The 20,087-nt window shown below is 51.3% G+C and overlaps 2 long non-coding RNA genes across 7 annotated transcripts in view; one reads left to right on the top strand and one right to left on the bottom strand.

Moving 5' to 3' along the window:
* Positions 1-20,087, top strand: part of LOC116668959 — a 199,235-nt gene that overhangs the window by 169,992 nt on the left and 9,156 nt on the right. For 2 of the 4 annotated variants that reach the window (XR_004326281.1, XR_004326280.1), the window contains 2 exons: positions 15,999-16,202; positions 18,753-19,054. This is a non-coding gene — a long non-coding RNA (uncharacterized LOC116668959). The remainder of the gene's footprint in view (positions 1-15,998; positions 16,203-18,752; positions 19,055-20,087) is intronic. The other 2 variants (XR_004326282.1, XR_004326283.1) reach the window with 2 other exon arrangements.
* On the bottom strand, positions 128-17,374 carry LOC106729874. Of its 3 annotated transcripts, XR_004326279.1 has the most exons (7): positions 17,162-17,374; positions 16,843-16,974; positions 11,799-11,930; positions 11,461-11,688; positions 9,469-9,545; positions 7,316-7,392; positions 128-5,703 (listed from the first exon to the last, which is right to left on the bottom strand). It is a non-coding gene; the product is annotated as an uncharacterized LOC106729874 (long non-coding RNA). The 3 variants fall into 3 exon arrangements; XR_001366296.2 differs by lacking the exon at positions 16,843-16,974; XR_004326278.1 differs by lacking the exon at positions 16,843-16,974 and having other exon boundaries at positions 9,388-9,545.

Below are 20,087 nucleotides of genomic sequence, written 5' to 3' on the forward strand. Positions count from 1 at the left end.
AGAGGGGAAAAATAAGTGACAGGATGTGCTGTGAAATCTCAACTTTGGGGACAGGGGCTCAGGGCCCTCTGTCCCCTCTGTACCATCCCACGTCCACACAAACTGACCCTGTTGGGCCACCTCCTGCCCACACTCAGCACAGCCCCTGAGTTTGTTAAAATCCCATTTACAGCAGGTGGAGTTGATATCTGGTTCCCAGGAAGCGAGTACATTCAGAGCCGTGTGTGTGTGTGTGTGTGTGCGTGCGTGCGTGCGTGCGTGTGTGTCTGTCTGTCTGTCTGTTCTGGTTCCCTTGTTTGCAGCTTGAAAATGTCATTCTCCTTGTTGGGAGTGGAGAGCAGAACCCCAGAGAATAGGGGGAAAGATGAGGGCTGCAGGGGAGGAACCACAGGCCCGTGGCTGGTTCATCCGCGGGTGAAGGAAGGCTGTGGCCATGGGAGCAAGATCTTGGCCCAGGAGTCTGGGGTCCTGGACAGGGCTCAGCTCTGCTATCTGCTGGAGACCTTGGCTGGCGGGAGGCAGCCCCTCCTGGCGTTCTCGTAGGTGGCCTGTGCAGGTGCCCAGGCCAGGGCCGCTCAGGGAGGACAAATGGGATACTCCCCTCACCCTGTGTCATGTTGAAGAGACGCTTGTCAAAGGGAGTGGGGCAGAGCCCAGCACCCAGCACGCAATGGGATGGTGTATTCGTTTCCTGTCACTGCTGTAACAGATCACCACAAACTTAGTGGTTTTAAACAACACCAGTTTATTTTACAGTACTGGAGGGCAGAAGTCCAAAATCAGCCTCACCAGCCTAAAGTCAAGGTATTGGCAGGGCTGTGTTCCTTCTAGGAGAAATTCATTTCCTTGCCTTTTCCACGTTCTAGAAACTGCCTGCACTCACACTGTCACGTCACCTTTCTATTGCTTTGACTTTCTTGCCTCCCTCTTGTGAGGACTCTCGTGATGACGTTAGACCCTCCCAGTTAATGCAGAACAATCTCCTCATCACAGGATCCTTAACATCATCACATCTGCAAAGACTTTTTGCCTGTGAGATAACATTGTCACAGGTTCCGGGATTAGAATGTGGACATCTTGGGAGCTATTATTCTGCCTGCTAAGTAGGGCAATCACAGACAAGCTGGCATAAGGGGGTGACATTCTTGATCCTCCTGCAGTCTCGCGGAGGGACCCATTGGAACCGTCACCCTTGCCAAGGAGCTATCTTCTCCTGACATCTTGTCTGTGGGGTTGAGCACCAGGAACTAGGGTGCGCTGGCTGGGTGAAGGACCCTTCTTTCTGCCTGCTCTCCCAGCAGCCCCTGGCCAGGCAACAGCTATGACCTCAGCTCAGACTGACCCCTCAATTCCCAGAGTCCTCCTTCACCCTCTCCCAGCCTGCTCCAGATCCAGCCTCCCAGAGTGCTCCTCACTGACTCGGTTCCTTCCCTGTCATGGCCCCACTCCCGGCCTCAGAGGCACCGTGGGCTCCAGCCTGCCAGCGCGGGCCCACCCGCCACCCAGCCCTCTCCACACGTGTGAAAACCACATGCATTGGGCTCTCTCCAGCTCCCCACAGAAAAACCTCACTGCGAGACCCAGAGACAAAGAGTGAGGACACGCACAACTGTGCAGGCCAGTGCTGGGGGGTCCACGGGGACGACGGGCCTCCCGGATGCTTTACTAGGCCAAATTCCCCAGCACAGTCAGCACCACATCTGGCATTAAGCTGGAAATTCCAACTGCTCTCCACTGCTAAAAAAATGTGTCAAATCTTCCCAGAGACTTCGTGGAAGTGGGAAGCATGGTGGGGACAGCGGTGGGGGTGAGTGCTCACTCCACAGGCCCCGAGAGCTTTGGGGAAATCCAGATGTCACAGTGTGTCCACAGTCCTCCGGCTGACGGCTCCCCCAGCCTCCCTCCGCTGCGCTCCCTGCCCCGTGAAAATTAAAGATGCCTGGAGCAGGAGGGGTACCTTTCTTCCCCCAGGACCCATGAGTCTGGCCATGGTTGTGTGTGTGTGAAACTGTGACTTTTTTTCTTCCTTTTTTTTTTTTTTTTTTTTTTGACAGGGATTGAGCTATTTTCTCCTTGAGAGAAAAATGTTGACATGCCTTTGGTGGATCGTCTGCCCAGAAATTCCCAATGCAGGAAGGTGTGCTCTTCTATTTTCTCTAATGCACATGCACACGTGTACACCTCTCAGAGCCCCAGATCTCACCAACCCTTCAGGGCCTCCCCTGTACTTCTAGCCCAGCCCCAAGCAGTGTGGGACAGGGGTTCCACAGAGCAGGGCCTGTGGGTCCAGAACAGGCTCGACCGCTTGCTAGTTCTCCATCTCTAGGCAAGTGGAAGAGATTCTTGTTACGGCTGTGAAAAATCACCACAAGCTGAGTGGCTTAAAACAGTACAGATTTCTTCTCTTACAATTCTGGAAGTCAGAAGTCCAAAATCAGCCTCACTGGGCTAAAGTCAAAGTGTCAGCAGGGCTGGTTCCTCCTGGAAGATCCAGGGGAGAATGTGTTTCCTTGCCTTTTTCAGCTTCCAGTGGCTGCCTGTATTCCTTGGCTTGTGGCCCCTCCCTCCACCTTCGAAGAGCATCACTCTCATCTCAGCTCTGTCATTGCATCACCTTCTTCTCTAATTCTGACCCTCTGCATCCTCTTGTAAGGATGCTCATGATTACATTGGACCCACCTGGATAATCCCCAGCCTAAGAGGGATTTAATCAATCTGCAATGTTCCTTTTGCCATGTAAGAACATTCACAGGTTCTGGGGGTTACCGGAACATAGTGGAGGCCACTAATGCAGTCTTCCACAGCAAGTGTCCCTTTCTGTTCCTCACCTGTAGCTCCAGAGGGTCAGTCTCCACAGGCCTCTTGCAGCTCTGATGCTAAAAAGCTAAGTGTGTCTGTCCTCACTGGCCCTCCGATGAAATAGGCCTCGCCCCTCTCTTCTCTACACATCGCTGAGTCTCTGGGACTCATATGGTCTCTTCTGTTTGTTGGAGGGGATCCCTGCCTCCTCTGCATCCAGCACCAGGAATCTGACACCCCAATCTGGGGCCTTCACCCCTCAGTCTATACCTGAGGGGCATTCTCAACTGGTGAAGAATTCATTCCAGCCCCAACTTAGTTTAGGATCTGAATTTTGCCTTTTTCCAAGGTGGGTTTCTCAACTGCCCATCTGTGTGCCATGGGGGTGAGAATCCTGGATCTGATTCAGGGGTGTTGGGTTGGTATCCAAGATGTTTGAATGAGAGCAGCAGGGATGTGGGTACTCATTCCCAGCAGTGGTCCTCACTGGCTCATCCTCCCAGAGCTCAGGCCACTCAGTCACAGCGTGACCCTAAAACTCCCTCACCAGGGAGAATCAGAGAGGGATGACACTGACCCAGCCTGGGCAGTCCAGTGGGACCCAGTCGGACAGGTTCGTGTCCTCGGAGGCCTCCCGAGTGAAGTGCCTCTTTGGGCCAGACCGTCCTTCCTCCTTCCCTTTCTTTCTTCCTTTCTCTCCCTCCCTTCCTGTCTGGCACAGTGCCTGGTTCCATGTCAGGCACAGGATACAGAGCTGGAAGGGTCAGTCCCTCAGCCTGTGAGAAGCCACTGGGGAGACAACCATGTAAATATCCCCTCCCCAGCAGTGTGCCGGGCACTGGTCCCCAGAGTTCCCAATGTGGGAGACAAATGAGGCTGCCCAAGGTGTCAGGAGAGCCTCCTGGGGCTGGTGATGCTGCATTTTACACCCTCAGACACACTAAAACACCAAGTCCACCTGCACATACTGTGTCAGGAGAGGCAGCCATGCTTCAGCTCATGGTCTTCCTGCTGCTTGATATTTTTCCATTCTCCTCTCCTGGATAGCTCTGACTCAGGTGCCACCTCCTCCAGGAAGTCTTCCCTGAAGTCTGGGGAGGTTAGATCCCCTCCTTGATGCTCCCATCACCCCACAGAGAGGCTTATCACGTCCAAGTGAGGAACTGACTATCCTGCAGTCAAGAGAAAGCTACGGCCTTAGAGGGGCCTAGAGTGGGAGAGGGGCAGTTCTGGTGAGATGGCACTGGGCTCCACTGAGCCTGCTTTTTAAGAGCTGAAGGGCCCCTACAGATCACCCAGTCCATCCTCTTTTCTGGGTGGTGGCGCTGGGACCAGAAACCCCCCTTCTGATTTCAGCCCTCTGCTCTTTCCATGACCCATTCTGTCTGGGTGCCATGACCACCTCGGTGTCCACAAGTGCTTGGAGAACTGACATGAGGGGAGTGTGTACGGGGGACTTGAGCCCACCAGAGACAGGGGTCCGGAAGGCACACTGTAGGTTTTTTTTAATGGAGGAACTGGAGATTGAGCCCAGTGCATGCTAGGCATTGAGCATAACCACCCCCACTACAAGGCACACTGTGTTGGTGCTACAATTTGGCCATGTACTGCTCTAACTCCAAAGGTGGTACCCAGGCTTCACATTACCCCTTCCATGGCAGAGATGCTAAGAGAAAGACCTGAATCTGAGTTCTTGCTCTGCTTCTTCCTACCTATGTGACCTCTTTGAGCTCCTATGTCCTCATCAGCAAAATGAGGATAATAATCAGATATACCTTTGTTTTCATGAAATAAGATGATGGGAAGTCTGCAGTTCTCTGGCACACGGATATGCCCCTGTCCGGTGACTCTGTTCTCTCTCACTGGAGTACCCGCCATTCCCTCTTCATGCTCTCATTCTATGAGCTCAGACCTCTGGAATCGGGAAAGCAGCCTGATTAAACTGATCCACACTAATTCCAGCCTTAGCCCTCCTCAAAGAGATTCTGATTCATTAGGTCTGGGATGGATGCCCCAACCCATCATTTGTATTAATCTTATGTTTTTAATAAATATCCTGGGTGATTCTGGTGTTTAGCCAGGTTTGGGAGCCTCTGGAATAAGTTATGGTGGGGTTTTATTTTAATAAAGGCCAACCAGTGCCCTCAGAAATGGGGGTCTCACTTAGAGGTACCTTCACATGGCCCCTGGAACCACAGCAAACAGGACCCTCTCGCTTCCCATGGGGAGGGTGGCATTCCTCCAGAGCAGCTCTGTAGGAAGGGGTGGGGGCCAGCTGTGTCCCCTCCTGCAGCTGTTTCAGTGCCATGGCCCTGTGGAAATCACTGTGAAATTCATTCTCCACATCTCCCAGAGCTGGGCCAGGTGGCTACTGGCTGGAGTGGCTGGTCCCACCCAATAAGAGGCTCTGCGAGCCAAGGAAATACATCCACCCACCTCCGTTCAGCACGGGGCTCCCCCCGAATCCCGCCCTCCTGGGCCAACAAGTGCTTTTTGTCCCAAATCAACTCATGCCTTCTCATGGGAAGACTTTTCTTCACTCAGGAAGCACTCAGCCCTTGCATGTCTGCAGGTTCACTCAGGACTTTTGGGCTCTGGAAGTTGGTCGTGGCTGGATTCTGCCACCTGAGGCCTGGGACAAAGCTGGCTACAAGTAAGGGAGGCAAGAAAAGCTGCAGATTCACTCATCCCTGAGAATGACAGCGGGCGGGGGCTTTCCCTGCAGCGGGGAACTCAGCCTTTTTATTAGCTGCCCGGAGGTGCAGGAGCAGGGGTTTGGCCGAGGAAGAAGGGAAAGGCCCAGAATGAGCGCACTGTCCTTCGCCAAGGACACAGCACTGTTGACGTGGGAGAGATGGGCGCAGCCTCTGGATGGAGTCCACGGTGAGGAGGAAATGGTTTTCACTGAAAAACAAAGTTGAAAAACAGTTTACTGAAGGGAAGAGAAAGAGGAAAAGGGGGAGGGAGGAAAACCACCTCAAACTGTCTGATCATCAAAATCACCTCGTTGGTTAAAAATACAGATTCCAAAACTCGTTCCAAGTCAATAAAGTATTATTCTTGGTAGCTCTGGGTTACTTTTCCTTGTGGCTTAAAAATGTAGATCCCTTGTCAATGATACCACAATAAAGCTGGGGAATAAATTAAGCTACATGTAAAATCAGTTGAAGAATTAAAATCAGTTGCACAGCAAGACGTTTTTCAGAAGGGACTGAGTGGATGTTGAGGAACGTGAATTAAATCATCACCTTTCTAAACTGGACATCAATATTTGAACTTGAAAAGTTAATAATATAATCAGCTTTGATTTTTTAGTTAAGGAAAATCTGGAAATAAAATGAGAATCAATCTTTTAAAAATGCAGATTTTCAACTTACGTGGCTTGGAAGACCCCTGGGTGGATAGATAGCATGAGTGAGGGGAAGCCGTACCTTATGGAATCGACAGTTATGTTTCCAATTTTATAATTAGCTGGGGGCAGGAGGGAGAAAAGGAGATGCAATGGGATCTGGGAAAAAAGATCCTAAAAACCATTTCTCTCCAACCAGTCGTGGTCTTCCCTGGATGACTGTTCCGTTCCTTTCTTTCTCACTCGCTTCCTGCTGAATGGTCTCCACTCACCTTCTCTGTTCCCATCTCTTCCTGCCACCTGAATAGTGGAAGGCTGAATATGCAAAATGTTCACATCCCAAGCCCTAGAATCTGTCCATGCCACCATATATAGGACTTGGCATGTGTGAGTAAATGAAGGATCTTGAGATGGGGAGATTATCTTGAGTTATTTGAGTTGGTCTAATGGAATCACAGGGGTTCTTTAAGAGGGAGACAGGAGATCAAAGAGTAGAAGGTGATGGGATGACAGAAGCAGAGATCAGAGTGATGCTCTTTGAAGATGGAGGAAGGGGCCACAAGCCAAAGAACAAAGGCCGCTACTAGAGGCTGAAGAAGGCAAGGAGATAGATTCTCCCCTGGAGCCTCCGGAGGAACTAGCCTTGCTAACAGCTTGACGTCAGCCCAGTGAGACTGATTTTGGACTTTGGATCTCTAGAACTGAGAGAATAAAGTTGTATTGTTTAAGTTACTCTGTTTGTGGTGATTTGTTACACAGCAGTAAGAAAGTCATACACCTCCTGACCTCTGCCCCATGCACCCCACCACCCAGCCCTCTTGGCAATGTTGGATATTTCCCACACTGCTCTTTCTTAAATCTTGTGTCGGCTCACTCCCCTGGTGGTCCTCCCGCCTCTCAGATCCTCTTCCTCTGTCCCCTCCTAACACTCTCCTACCCCACCTCCAATGTGGTCGTGTGCCCCAGGGTTCTTTTCTGAACCCCATCTCCTCTCATTCTCTACTTTCTAGGAGTGTCATTGTCCCAGGGGTGACCCCAAATCAAGGCCATGTGCTCCACTCCCTCATATCCAACTGATGAGTGGGCCTCCTGCTCCCTCCACAGAAAATCAGTATCTCCATCTGAAGTGCATTTTCCACCTTCCCCACCGTTAGAAATCTGGCTCACCTGTTCATCCCTCAAGGTCCAGCTCAAATGTCACTTCCTCCAGGAAGTCTTCCTTGTCTGTCAGGCCATATGCTTTTCTTTAACAAAAAAATTTTTGTTAATTTTTAAACTTTACTTTTTAGAGCAGTTTTAGGTTCGCAGCAAAATGAAACAGAAAGTACATATATTTCCCAGGCAGCACTTATTTTTCATAGGCTATCGTGTGACCAGCTTTTATCGGCGTTATCTTATTTAGTTTACTTAACAAATCTGTGTGGTAGGGATACATTGTCTTTCCTTCCTTCTTTCCTTTTTTTGGTCCAGGTTTACTGAAGTATAATTGACAAATAAAAACTGCATTTATTTAAGACATACAACATGATATTTTGATATATGTATGTGTTGTGAAATGATTACCACAACCAAGCTAATTGACACAACTGTCATGCCACATATTACCTTCTTTTCTTTGTGGAAACAATTAAAAGCTATTCCTTTAGCAAGTTTCAAGTATATAATGTAATATTAACTACAGTGACTGCGCTAGACAGTAGGTGTCCAGAACTTATCCATACTGCGTATCTGAAACTTGGAACACTTTGACCAACACGTCCCCATTTCCTTCCACCTTCCAGCTCCTGGTAACCACCAGTCCATCCTCTGCTTCTGTGAGGTGGACTTTTTAAACTTCCACATACAAGTGAGATCACGCAGAACTTGTCCTTCGGGGTTTGGCTTATTTCACTCAGCGTGATGTCCTCCATGTTCGCCCACGTTGTTGGAAATGACAAGATTTCCTTGCCATATGCTTGTTAGCTGTGCCCATCGGTTGGCCCCAAGGGATTGTGAGACCCTTAGGAGCAGAGATCAGCCTTAGACACTCAGCACCCAGCACAGTGGGATGGCTGGAGTTCTAGAACACTCTGCCTCCCTGCAGCCTTGATATCAACACCTGACCAGGTGGTAGAAACTGGCCCCAGTCCCTCTGCTTTTCTCTTGTCTTCTGGCTCAGAGTAGGCTGCCACAGCAGGGTCCCCAAAGGTGTATGACAACAGGGGTCAAGTGTCCTATCTGGTGCCTGTGGCCCAGTGGGGGCTCACAAATGGTAACCTCCCTTCTCTGATGGGGACCCTGCTAGCCTTTTGGCCTCTGGAGGGAGTCGAGGTGGGTTTATAGTCCTTCTAGGTATTGTGTTTCTGTTCCTATTGTCTCCCCAGAGGGTTTATTAGCACCATCTAGCATAACCGTCCCAGGTTTCCTAGCTGTGCTCTGCTAAAAGAAGCCAAAGACTGGGTTTCTAGCTCTGCTTGGTCCAGAGAATTGATGGGACGGTGACATCCTGGTGGGCTAGCCATGGGGAGGCAGTGGGGACGAAGAAAAGTGACCTAAAGGGGAGAGTGAGCAGAGGGAGACAGAGTTAGGGCTATATGGGCCAGCTGTCCCTCCTGCCCAGAAATTCTCCTTCCTGAACAAAATCTTGGAGGTTCTGGTATGTAAAATAATAGCAACAACAATAATTTTTTAAAATCATTTTGCCCTTGGTATATAAGTAGGTGTATGATGACTCAAGAAAAAGTTAAAAATTCAGATAAGAAAATCCAAATAAAAGCAAGGGGAAAAGAGGGAATCTAAAATTATCTCACAACCAGTCAATGTTTTGGTGCACATCCTTCAAACATTTTTAGTGAATTGACATATTTTCAAAATCAGATTTTTTTCTATATTTATCAGCTTTTAATTTTTCTGTTCACTCTGCTATAAACTTATTTCTAGGTTATTAACTGTTCTTCAACAGCATCATCTTTTAAAGGGGGCATTGCGTTTTATTTTCTGGATGGGTCATAATTTACTTAACCAGTCCCCTCTTGTTGGACATTTAGGTTGCTTCCAGTTTTTCAGGCTTGTAAATACACAGTGAAGAACAACCCCATGGCTAAGTCTTTACACGTGTTGCAGGTATGCCCCTAGAATAAGTCTCAGGAATCAACTCTCTGTATTAAAGGATGCTAGGTTTTGTTTCCATCCCTGAGCAGACCCCGGGGAAGACCAGGTGTTTCTGAAGGTCTTGGCGCTGAGCCTTGCACGCCACCCACCTGGCCCAAGTCTGCATGTTCCACGTGCTCCAAACCATCCTCCTCTCTTCTCCCAACCTCGTCCCCAGGCTGTGGGCTCACCTGAGAGAATGAATTACACCTCCCAGCCGGACATGAGACCATTTGTCTTATGCTCTGGAATCCTGAGGAGATAAAATCTGGGCAGAGAACATTTATGTATTTAATGTACTTCTTGGCGGGCTAGCCCCAGCCCTTGGAGATCACCTTTCTCCAGACTGAGGTTAAGAGTTTACAGGGAGGAGGAGCAGATCATGAGGTGCAGAGCAAGCAGCTCCAGGGCTCACCCCGTGAGGGCCAGAGGGGGGACCACTTTCTCCCCACCTCGGGCCCCAGGCCCACCCCAGCCCCAGTTCCAGCCTCCCAAATCCTGCCTCCCAACCTGGGGCGCAGGAAACGCCAAGGGTCCCTCATATAGTTGAGCTGGCTGCCAGGATTCCGCTCTTCAGAGAAGGAACTGGGTTCCGAGCAATGTGCCCACAACTCTCCTGCCATGAGAAGCAGTCTCCCCCGCTCCCACTCTGGGGCCCAGACACCTCCACAAGGCTTCTCTCTGGCTTCTGGAGCCCTGCTCAGGCCTCTAGTTTGTCTGAGTGCGTACAGTGATCCCCTCTCTGGGGCTCTATCCTTGTTTCAGGCTCAGTGCCCCCTGAGGGCCCTCAAAGATCCAGGGTTCTCTTGTGCTCAGACAGCCAGGACACCCGTCCTAACCCCACCTACCATCTGACCGGTGTATCACATCTTTGACTTTCTTCAAATTTGGTGTCTCCCCACTTTGTGTGAGGCGCACGGGGCTCCCAAACCCCATCAGATCACCAGAGGGGCTCTGTAAATGAGCAGGGTCCGGGGCCTCCCACTGGAGACCCAGACTCTACAGGTCTGGTGAGGCTCCCTGGAAGATGCACCTTCACAAAGGGTGGTCCTCCTGGCTCTACCCACCAAGCTGTCTCTGTGTCCTTCATCTCCACTGAGGTGGGGAGGCAGGGCATTTGGTCCCTCGGTCAAGCAGGCCCAAGGTCAGGGGAGAAATGAGAAACCAGCGGGCTGCAAGGCTGCTTCCTCAGGTAACCTAAGTTCAGGAGCTTTGGCAGCCAACCAGGCCTCTCCTGGCAGGGGGATTTGGCCAGGGGCGACCTGAGCAGCTGCACAAAGCCACCCTCATAGCCTCTCTGGCCATGAGTCCCCAGGCGCTCGCTTGCCCGGGACGCACAGGCAAGCCTCTGTCAGCCAGGCCTGCAGGAGGCTGTGGCCGGGAGAATCAAAGCAGCCGTCCTCTGGTGCTGCGGACACTTCCCCCAGAAGGCTCTAGAAACAGCACACCGGGTGTGAGACGGGGACTCTGTGGGCCAGAGGTGGGTCTCTGCAGACAGAGGCCCACACACGGCCCCTCCTGTTCTAACGCCACACCCTGCCTAAGCCCCGGGTCCTCCCTGTCAGCCCAGAGGACTCAGGTTGGCCAAGCCCCTTCAGGCTGCTGCCCCTCCCCTGCCCCCAGGCAGGAAGCTGGGCCCCCTTCTTTCTCCACCAGGGCCTCGTGGGACCCCTAGGACTGAGGAAGGCGGTGTGATGAGCCAGAGGTCCCTGTAGGACGTGCGGACCCCTCAGATGCCCTACTTTGTTCCAGATTCTTGACAATAAAAACAATGTATTAAATGTTTGTTCAACAAAACCCATTCTCTAGCTCAGCCGATAGCAACTCCATGCCCTCAGTTGCTCAAGCCAAAACCTTGGCATTCTCCTTGAGTCTTTTCTCTTAGACTCCATGCCCTATCCATCAGAGGAGCCTGTCAGCTGGATTCCAACTTATTCCAGTGCCCAACCACCTCTCACCAGTTCTGGTCTGACATCTCTTGCCCAAATAATTTCAACAGCCTTCTACCTGGTGTCACTGCTCCATGGAACAGCCAGGGGACAAAGCTAGGTGGTGATGGAGGCCATGGCACTCACCCTTCTGTGTGTTAAGGACCCTCCTGTCCAGATTTCATCTTGGCTGGTCTTTCTTACCAAGAAAAGCAGTTTTGTAGTCATACACAAAATGAGAGACCTTTTGTATACCTGTGCAAAGTATCACGTATCCCCCACATTCTTCTTCAGCTCTCTTGTCCAAGCCAGGATTTGCGAAATCTACCATCCTCACAGAGACTCCTCTCCAGCTTGGGGACTTTGAGCCGTGAGCCAGAGCGAGAAACTCAGCAATCTGGGGGTGCCTCCATGTTGCTGAGACCAAGGCCAGTGGAGCCCCAACATTGCAAGGCCCTGCTTGGAATGTGCTGTGAGATGATTCTGCAACAGATATGATGATGCAACAGCTGTGCATGAATGACAAAGCTGAGCCCCTTCCTCTTGGGGTCCAGAAGAGAGAGCTCCTCCTAGGAGCTTAAATCAGGACTCACCTTTCTGTGAGACCCCAGGCCCCGTGCTGGGTGATGTGGGTAGAAACAGGTTTTTCCTGGGACTCTGTAGTGTGGCTGTGTGCCTGTGTGTGATGACACATCTTGCCCCGCATCCCCCGCAGCTCCTCCAACCTGGAGGTGACAGTAACCAGGCTCAGCCTCTCCCCGCCAGTCCTCTGACCCCAGCCTCACGTCGCATCAAGGCCGAGCCCTGCAGTGGGCCTCAGAGGGGAGCTCCCCCAGGGTTGCTTTTATTGTTTTTTAATTAAAAATTTTTTTCTTATTCATTTAAAAAAAATTGAAGTATAGTCCATTTACAATATTACGTCAGTTTCTGGTGTACAGCATGGTTCACTCACACATGCACATATATGTATTTTCTTTTTGCTTAATCTGGTTTTCCAAGCCAGCACCACCAGCTGGACTCCCTGGCTCTAGCTGAGTAGCCCCACTTCAGGGCTCAGAGGAGCCAGGCCACCTTGTCCAAGTGAGGACTTGAGGCGCAGAGAGGAGAAGGCCCCAAGCCCATGTGGCCCAGCAGGTCCACGGCAGAAGGGGGATCAGAAGCCAGAGCCACTTTCCAGCACAGGCCAGGCTGCTGAGAAAGGGGTCAGGCAGGGAAAGAGGGAAGAACTGGCGGCTCTCAGGCTGGGGTACAGCTCTCCTCACCTCCAGCTTCTCCCTGAGGGCTGCTCACATCCACTCCCTGTCAGCTGAGCCCCCTCTGTCTTCATGAGCCCCCGGGTCCTGCCAGGGGCCTCCCTATTCTGCTGCTTTGTGTCCATCCCTACAGCTCCCTCCCTCTCTTGGCTGCTGCCTTTGCAGGCTCCAGGCAGAGCTGGAGGGAGAGGGGTCTGTGCCGGGCTTGGCCAGTCTCACTTCCAGCCAGTCAGGCTGCCCTCTCCTTGACAGGCTTCCTAGAAGGCACCCCTCCACCCTTCCCATCCCCACCCCCACCCCTGCTTCCCCTCAGCCCTGACTCAGCCCATAAATTACCTGGGGATGGTCGCTGACTCAGCCAGGAAGCCCAGACCCCCTCCTCCCCATCCCCAGGCCTCAACCCCACAGCTGGCTCTCATTCCAGAATGCTTGGTCCCCTCCCCTCAGGAAATTCCTGGAAAATATCAGGCTTCTTCGAGGGAGATCTCCTAACCACAGCCGCAGCAGGGAAGGGAGCCACTGCGGCCTCATCCATCATCCTGCCTCCCAGCCCATGTGTCTTTGTGGGGCTGAGCTGAGCAGTGGAGATGTCGGTCTTCATCAAGTGACAGGCACCTGGCCGTGGCAGGACCACAGAGGAGGGAGGAGAAGCCAGAGTGGGGTGGGGCAATCAAGGCAGGCTGCTAGGAGTTGGGACTAGTCCTGGGTCAGGAAGGACGGTGAAGTTGATAAGTGGAGAGCTGGGAAGGATGCTCCAGGCCCAGGGAATGAATGGCCTGAGCAAAGGTACAGAGGTGGGAGACAGCCCAGGACCTATGTGGGTTGAGGAGGGAGCTGGAGAACAATCAGGCAGAAAGGGTAGCCTGGCAGGGCAGCCTGGGCAGATGAAGCCAGGGCCAGGGCCAGGCTGAGGACTTTGTGGTGGATCTCTGGGGCTCAGGAGCATAGGAATGGGGATGGGGGTAGCCCAGCGATGGTTGAGGAGATGAGTCTGGAAAGAGGTGACTCTTGACCAGCAAGCCCCAGGGAACACTGGTCTCTGCAACATCCAGGGACCTCCTTGGGCTCCCCAGGCCTGCTCAGGGCTGGGGGCTCGGGCAGGGCCTCTGCATCATCACACTCCAGTCAGATGGCAGAGGCAGGGCTCCCTGCCCTCAAGGAACCCAGACTGAAGGTCATGGCCATGGCATCAGGGAGCACCCAGTCTAAGGGAGAGACAGACATCCCAGGCCCTTGCTCCTTCCTCTGGACTCGAGTTCCCCTTGAATCCCTTCCTTGGAAACTCTATTAGTCTGTGACGGAAAGCCAAGTCCAGTCTGCAGATAAAACACCTCTTTTTTTTTTTTTTTTTTTTGGCTGCTTCCCCTCAGACAATAACAACTTTTTAAAGTACAAAAATTCCTGCCCAACTTCCCCCCAGGAAGGATGGCAGGGTGATGTGGATGTAACCATAGTAACAGAGTCACTGAGGAGAGAAACAAAGTAAGCTGGCAGACACACCAGGGTACTTTGATGGGAAGCTGTCCTGAGGCCCCCAGACCCCAGGGATGGGACACAAAGCCAAGGAGCTGTGGGAAGGGGGTCTGCTGAGTTTCTAACATTTAGTCACTTTTCTTGGGAATAGCAAGCCTGTAGGGCGTGGCGGGGAGTCAGGAAGATGTGGGATCCGAGACAGAAAAAGGTGGGACGGAGCCAGCCAGAGGAATCAAAAAAAAAAAAAGAGGGAAAGACAAGGAGAGGCAGAGTGACACAAAGAGGAAATTCCTTGAAAGCAAGGATTGGGTCTCAGTTCATCGTGTATCCTCAGCCCTAAAGCTGGGGAAACTTCTTAGTAAAGTGTGCCCCACCCCATCCCCTACCCGGGAAGGTGTTCCTCATCCAGGCTAGACTAAGTACTTCCACAGGCACATCTGCCAAAGCCCTAAAACATTATATGGCCATTCTTGCACTGCCTGTTGGGCCAACCCGCCCCACTCTGGACCCCCAGCTTTGTTCACTGTCGCATCAAAACACCTGGGCTTGGGGCAGCCCCTCCCCTCACTGTTCAAGATCAGAAAGAAAGAGGGAAAAACTGTGGGCAGGAGGAGACCACACAGACCCACCATGGGATTTGGCCTTGAGAGAGGCTCCAGGGCCCTTGCCTCAGGGGCCTGTCCTGTTCCTGAAGCTTGAGGGGGTGAAGGGCAGCCAGGGAGCGGAGGGGGTTGCGGGGGAAAGGGCAGTCAGGGAGGGGCTGGGTTGGGCTGGCCGACTCCTGCCTCTACAGAGGTACAAGGTATGGACGGGCTGGAGAGGTTAACCTCTGTGGGCCCCAACCCCTGAGAGGCACTGGGTCTACTGGCAGGGCTGGCCTGGTCAGGGCAGGAGGGGGGCATCCTGCCTCATTGTTACTGGCTCAGTTGCATTTCCAGAAATTCTTCCCTCCAGTAAGAAAAGGAAAGAGAAGCCTGGGTAGCCTCTTGGGCTGCCGGGAAAGGGGTGGGCAAGTGGGAACCAGAGTTCCCAGAGCTCTCATGGGCCAGGCTGAAGCACTGGGGCCTCTTGCCTGGGCCAAAGGGTCGGCTCAGCTCTGGGACAGACACTGGGCCCCAGCCAGAGGTATCAGAAAAACTGATCAGTAGAACCGCAGCTCGCCACGTCCATGCCAGCCAGGCCGTGTTCGCGGCTGCACGACAGAGGCAGGAAGAAAGAAGGCCTGGTTATCACTGGGCTTTCAAAATTCTGCGACTAGGGGAGATCAAAGCTTATATTTGATCCAGAGTAGTTATTTGCCCCCTCTCCTTTTCAGTGTCTAGCTCTATACTAGATCTTGATGAGGAGACACAGGAGGAATTATTATTATTGCTGTTGTTACTCTCCCAGAATTCCCCCTAGTGTGTTCTGCACTAGCACCAGCCTACAGGAGTAGTCCTTTTTAAAAAAGGCAGGTTTGCAGAACTCAGCACATCAGTTACCCACTTAAAGACTCCCAGGGCACAATGCAAATATTAAAGTCTCAAAGAAATCTGAAGAGACCCAATTAACTTTGTTTAAACCAGTGTTTCTCCAGCTTATTTGACCATGGAACCCTTTTTGCATGCAACACCATGAAGCAGAGTTCCCAGAAACACATTCTGGGGAAAGCTGCATTAAAGCTTTTGATGCATGATTTTCTAACTTTGTTCCAGCCACGGTGTCCCAGGGGTGATCTAAGGCAAAAAGAGGAAATGAGCCAACTGGGCTCTGGGTCTCCGTCCCAACCCAATTCAACCCGCAGGTCCTGTATTCTGCCTGAATTGGCTTTCCAACAATACATTTTTATTTGACAAAAGGGCTCTGCTGCTAAAACCAAGTTTGAAAGCTATTGTTTTATGGTTTTTCATGAAAATCTGAAGAAAAAGAAATAGGCAGAACTGGTTGGGGGCGGGGGATTTAGAATTATAAATAGTGAAATTTATAAGGCATTGGGTTAAACAGGACAGGGACGCAGTGTCTGAGGAAATCAACTAGTGTGTAAATCTCAGAGTGCCCTGAACAAGTATTTCTAACTCCATTTTACAGATGAAGAAAGTGGGACAGGAGGAGTTGAGCTACCTCCCCAGGACTCTAACCAGATACCTGACCGGGTATCTTGCCATCCTTCTCCAGTACCAGGGTCAGGAGAAGGGCTCATACCCTCTGGAGGCTCCGAGTTTCAAGGAGGAGGTAAAATTTGCTCACCAAAGAATGGCAAATGAAAGTCTAAGATCCACTGCAGAAACCAAGGTACTGTGGTTAGGCGCTGAGGGGCTCAGAAGAAAGGGATTTTAGGAACAAGGGGACCCAAAAGCCTTGTCTTTGAGATCTGGAATTGCCCAGATGGCCCAGAACCTAGCACGATTCTGCTATGTGAAAGCTCACATCTGTCTTCAGTTCTAGAGATTTCTTAGCCATTGTCTCTCTGAGTAGTGACTCTCATTCTTTCCGATCTCTCTTCCTGGAATTCTGCATGGCATAGATTGGACCATCTCATTCTGTTCTCCTCACCTCTCACTCTTCCTCATTTACCACTTATTTACCAACTTGTGCTGCATTTGGGGGGAATTCTCAGATACCCTTTTTTAGCTCTGTTTCCCCACTGAGTTTGAAATTTCAATGATTATTCTTTTTCTTTTCTTTATTTTATTTTTGTCTTTGGGGAGGGAGGTAAGTAGGTTTATTTATTTATTTACTTTAATGGAGGTACTGGGGATTGAACCCAGGACCTCACGCATGCTAAGCATGCACTCTACCACTGAGCTATGCCCATGCACCTCCATTCTTTTTCTTTCAGAAGTTCTACAGTCTGGCTTTTGAAACTCAAAATCCAAGAATTCTAGCCTATTCTCTGAGCCACTGCTGGAGTGGACGAGGTCAGGCTTCCCACCTAGCATCCTGGGTCTGCTGCGTCCAGCCCTCAGCGGCCTCCTGAGGTCCCCTTCACTAGTCCGGGGGCCATGGAACACTCACATCCTCTTTATGTGCCTCAGAGCCAGCTAGCTCCAGGAAGTGGGTGGAGCTAAGGAGTACAAGAAAATATTGGGGGGAAAGTCTAGTTAATATATAAAACAATATTATCCCACCATATATCCCACTTACAAGGTAGATACTACTGTTACCATAATCACGATGGTCATTGTTGTTCTTCTCCCTTTCCACCTAAGGTAGAATGTCCCTGTCCCTCTCCAAACCCTTGGTTTCCTCACCTGAGGCTGTACAAAGCAGCTGCATTTGAAATTTGACTCTTTTTTTCATCAGTCTTTGAAGCTCCTCTTCTGCTTTCTCCGTTTCCTTTTCCTGGTCCAATGAAGGGTCTAGGCTGGCAGAGGCCTGGGTCCTGATAACAGCGGAACAATGACAGCAGAAGTCCCTGAGCGAGGGCGTGGGAACCAGCCGAGCTTATGGAGAGAAGGACCGGAAAAGGGGAGGGGGAGACCCGACAGCTGGACAGGCAGACACGTCCGCCCCAGCCTTGCCCTGGAAGCTCTGCTTGGCGGTGGGTGGAAACCAGGCTGTTGCTCTTGGACGGTCCCTCCTGGGCCATTCATTCATTCAGTGGCTATTTACTGGACACCTACTAGGTAGCAGGCCCTGTGCCAGGAACAACCCTGCCCCTCGGGACTGTCCCTTCAACTCGGCAAAAAATATTCAGGACCGTGGCTTCTGGGCTCACACCACAGTCCTGCGCAGCAGAAAGGGTTCTGACTGACAACCCTCTTGACAAATCAGAAGCTCAAAAAGGTGCCCTGCGCTCTGCAGGGGCACACAGCAGAGTGGCCTTCACGCCCTCTTCCCCCCCGTGTCTGGGGAGACTGAAATCATCTGGACATCTTGCCTGAAGGCAGCTAAGAGAGATTGATTTGCCACATTTTGTGGCCTCCCATGTGCTGAGGGAACAGCTCTTACTGTGAACCTTTGTGCTGGAAGCTCTGTCTGGCAATCTTCCTCCCTACCACGGAGTTACTTTTTTTTTTTAAGGTATGCCCCAAATTCACCATGGAAATTGCCCAACTTCCAAGTAAAAAGCCACTGGGAACCTTTTCCACTTTGCCCAAGTGGAGAAAAGGTCTGAAAAGTTTGGTGAGCAATTTTTCTTGGAAGCGGCCAGCTGCAAGCTTCTTAATCTGCCTACACGAGCTGGCAGCTAGGTTTCCACTGGACCCAGTCTTTTTCTGCTTGTCTGGACTTAACAGGGTGTGGAAAGCAGACCCCAGAAATTCCTGATTGCTTCTTGGAAGAGCAAGCCCTTAAAAAGACTCGGGGCTTTTCCTTCTCAAGCTCTGATGACACTTGACATCATCACCAGGGCCTGCTCAAGGCCAGTGCATCCCGGAGCAAGGACATCACGTGCCTACCCAGAATGCACATGTCAAGGATCCTGCACCCGTACGTGATGCACACACATCCTGCACACGTACGCACCACACCTGGCTATTGTGATGTCCACTATATACAACAGGCATGCTGCACATACTCCACACACCACTGACCTAGAACACAAACTACTTCTGTGCTCTCGAGACGTGATTACCACATTTCACACACGTTCATGCCACACTTACACTACACAAACCCGCCTTGTGCATCAACATGTGTTATACACGTACACCACATTCACAAACACACACATCGAGGTACATTCACACAAATACACACACATATCACAGACATATTCTATTTTCCGATTAAAGTTCTCAAGATTTTCGTTTCCATTTAAACCCAATCATGTAACTCATCAACTCCCTTTGGCCTGTCTTTTTCTTTTCTTGACAATTTTTATGGATTTTTTTGTTTCAGGAAAAAAAAACAAAAACGAACAAAGCAACAACAACAAAACTTTCTTTCTTATTAGCTATAAATAAATGCAGCTGGGCATGCATGCATTTTTCAAAATGCCAGAAAGACAAATGGACCAAGAACTCAGATGTGCGGGTGTTTACCCTCCCTCTTCTTCCTCATGAACCTGTGGCTGTGCCTTTGTGTATACAAGGCCAAGTGGTGGATGCTTGAAGACACCTGCCTTCCATCTAGACATTTGGCCCTAGAGGAACACACAGAAGATTCGTCACTAGGACTGGGAGAACCTCTCTTCATGGAAGGTTGGTCCTTGCCCTCACCCTTCTGCCCATTGTTAGAAGTAGAGTGTTAGGAAAACTGAAGGTAGAAGGTGTGTGTGCCACACCCACCTCAGGAGGCAGATATCACTACTGGATCACAGCATCTGCCCCTCCCAGGCTGGACTTGGTGTCACAATCCTCTACCTAACCTTATCAGCTAGTCAGGGCTGGCAGGTGAACTGGGAACTGTTTGAGATCTCACAGAGCCCAACCCCCTCAGTTTATGGGTGAGGAAACTGAGGCTCAAAGACAGGGAGTGACCTGTGTGAGGTCACACAGCACCATTCAAGGTACTCAGCTCGGGGCTCCACAGGTGTGGCTGGTGCAGGCGCTGAGGGAGGAGGGGCCAGGCTAGGCATCCCGAGACACACTGAGCCCCTGTTTCCTTGCTGTCTTGGATGCAGCATCCCTGGCCCTCCACCTCCGGGCCTCTGGCCTTCAGGATCAAGGCAGGGGAATGCAAGGCCTTCCGGGGTTCATGGATGTCAACCCCCTACAGTGCTCTTCCCTCCTCCCCGAAGCCTTCCCTGCCCCACCATGTTTGGTACCCACCCCAATGCAGCTAAGCTGGAAATGCCCCTTCTGACGGCCACGCCTTTGCCACTGCTGTGCCTCTGCCCTTCCACCTCCCCCTGCTTCCCGCCCATCCTTTTACACCCATCACAGATGTCACCCTGCCTTCCCCAAAACACACATGTGCCTCACTCAAAATCACCAAAACTGTGTTTCTGGGCTTTTCCCACAACCCTGATCAGGTCACTTGCTGTTGTCAGGAGGGTGAATGAACGGTGTCTGGGTTCTACCTCCTCAGTGCAGTGAGCTTTGGGCTTCTAATAACTAGAGTTCTCCTCTCCAAGAAGCAAACTCCTCCCTCCCACAGCAGCTCCCAGACAGCTCAGACCTGCTGTGGCAACTTCTGCTCGCCCGCCCTGAAAGCCCCTGGCCTGGCCCCGGCTCCTGGCATGTTGTAAGTGCTGAGGACATATCGACTGATGGGCCACCCTGGGATGCGTAG

Source organism: Camelus ferus, chromosome 15 (genome assembly GCF_009834535.1).
Source record: "Camelus ferus isolate YT-003-E chromosome 15, BCGSAC_Cfer_1.0, whole genome shotgun sequence".
Taxonomy (NCBI): Eukaryota; Metazoa; Chordata; class Mammalia; order Artiodactyla; family Camelidae; genus Camelus; species Camelus ferus.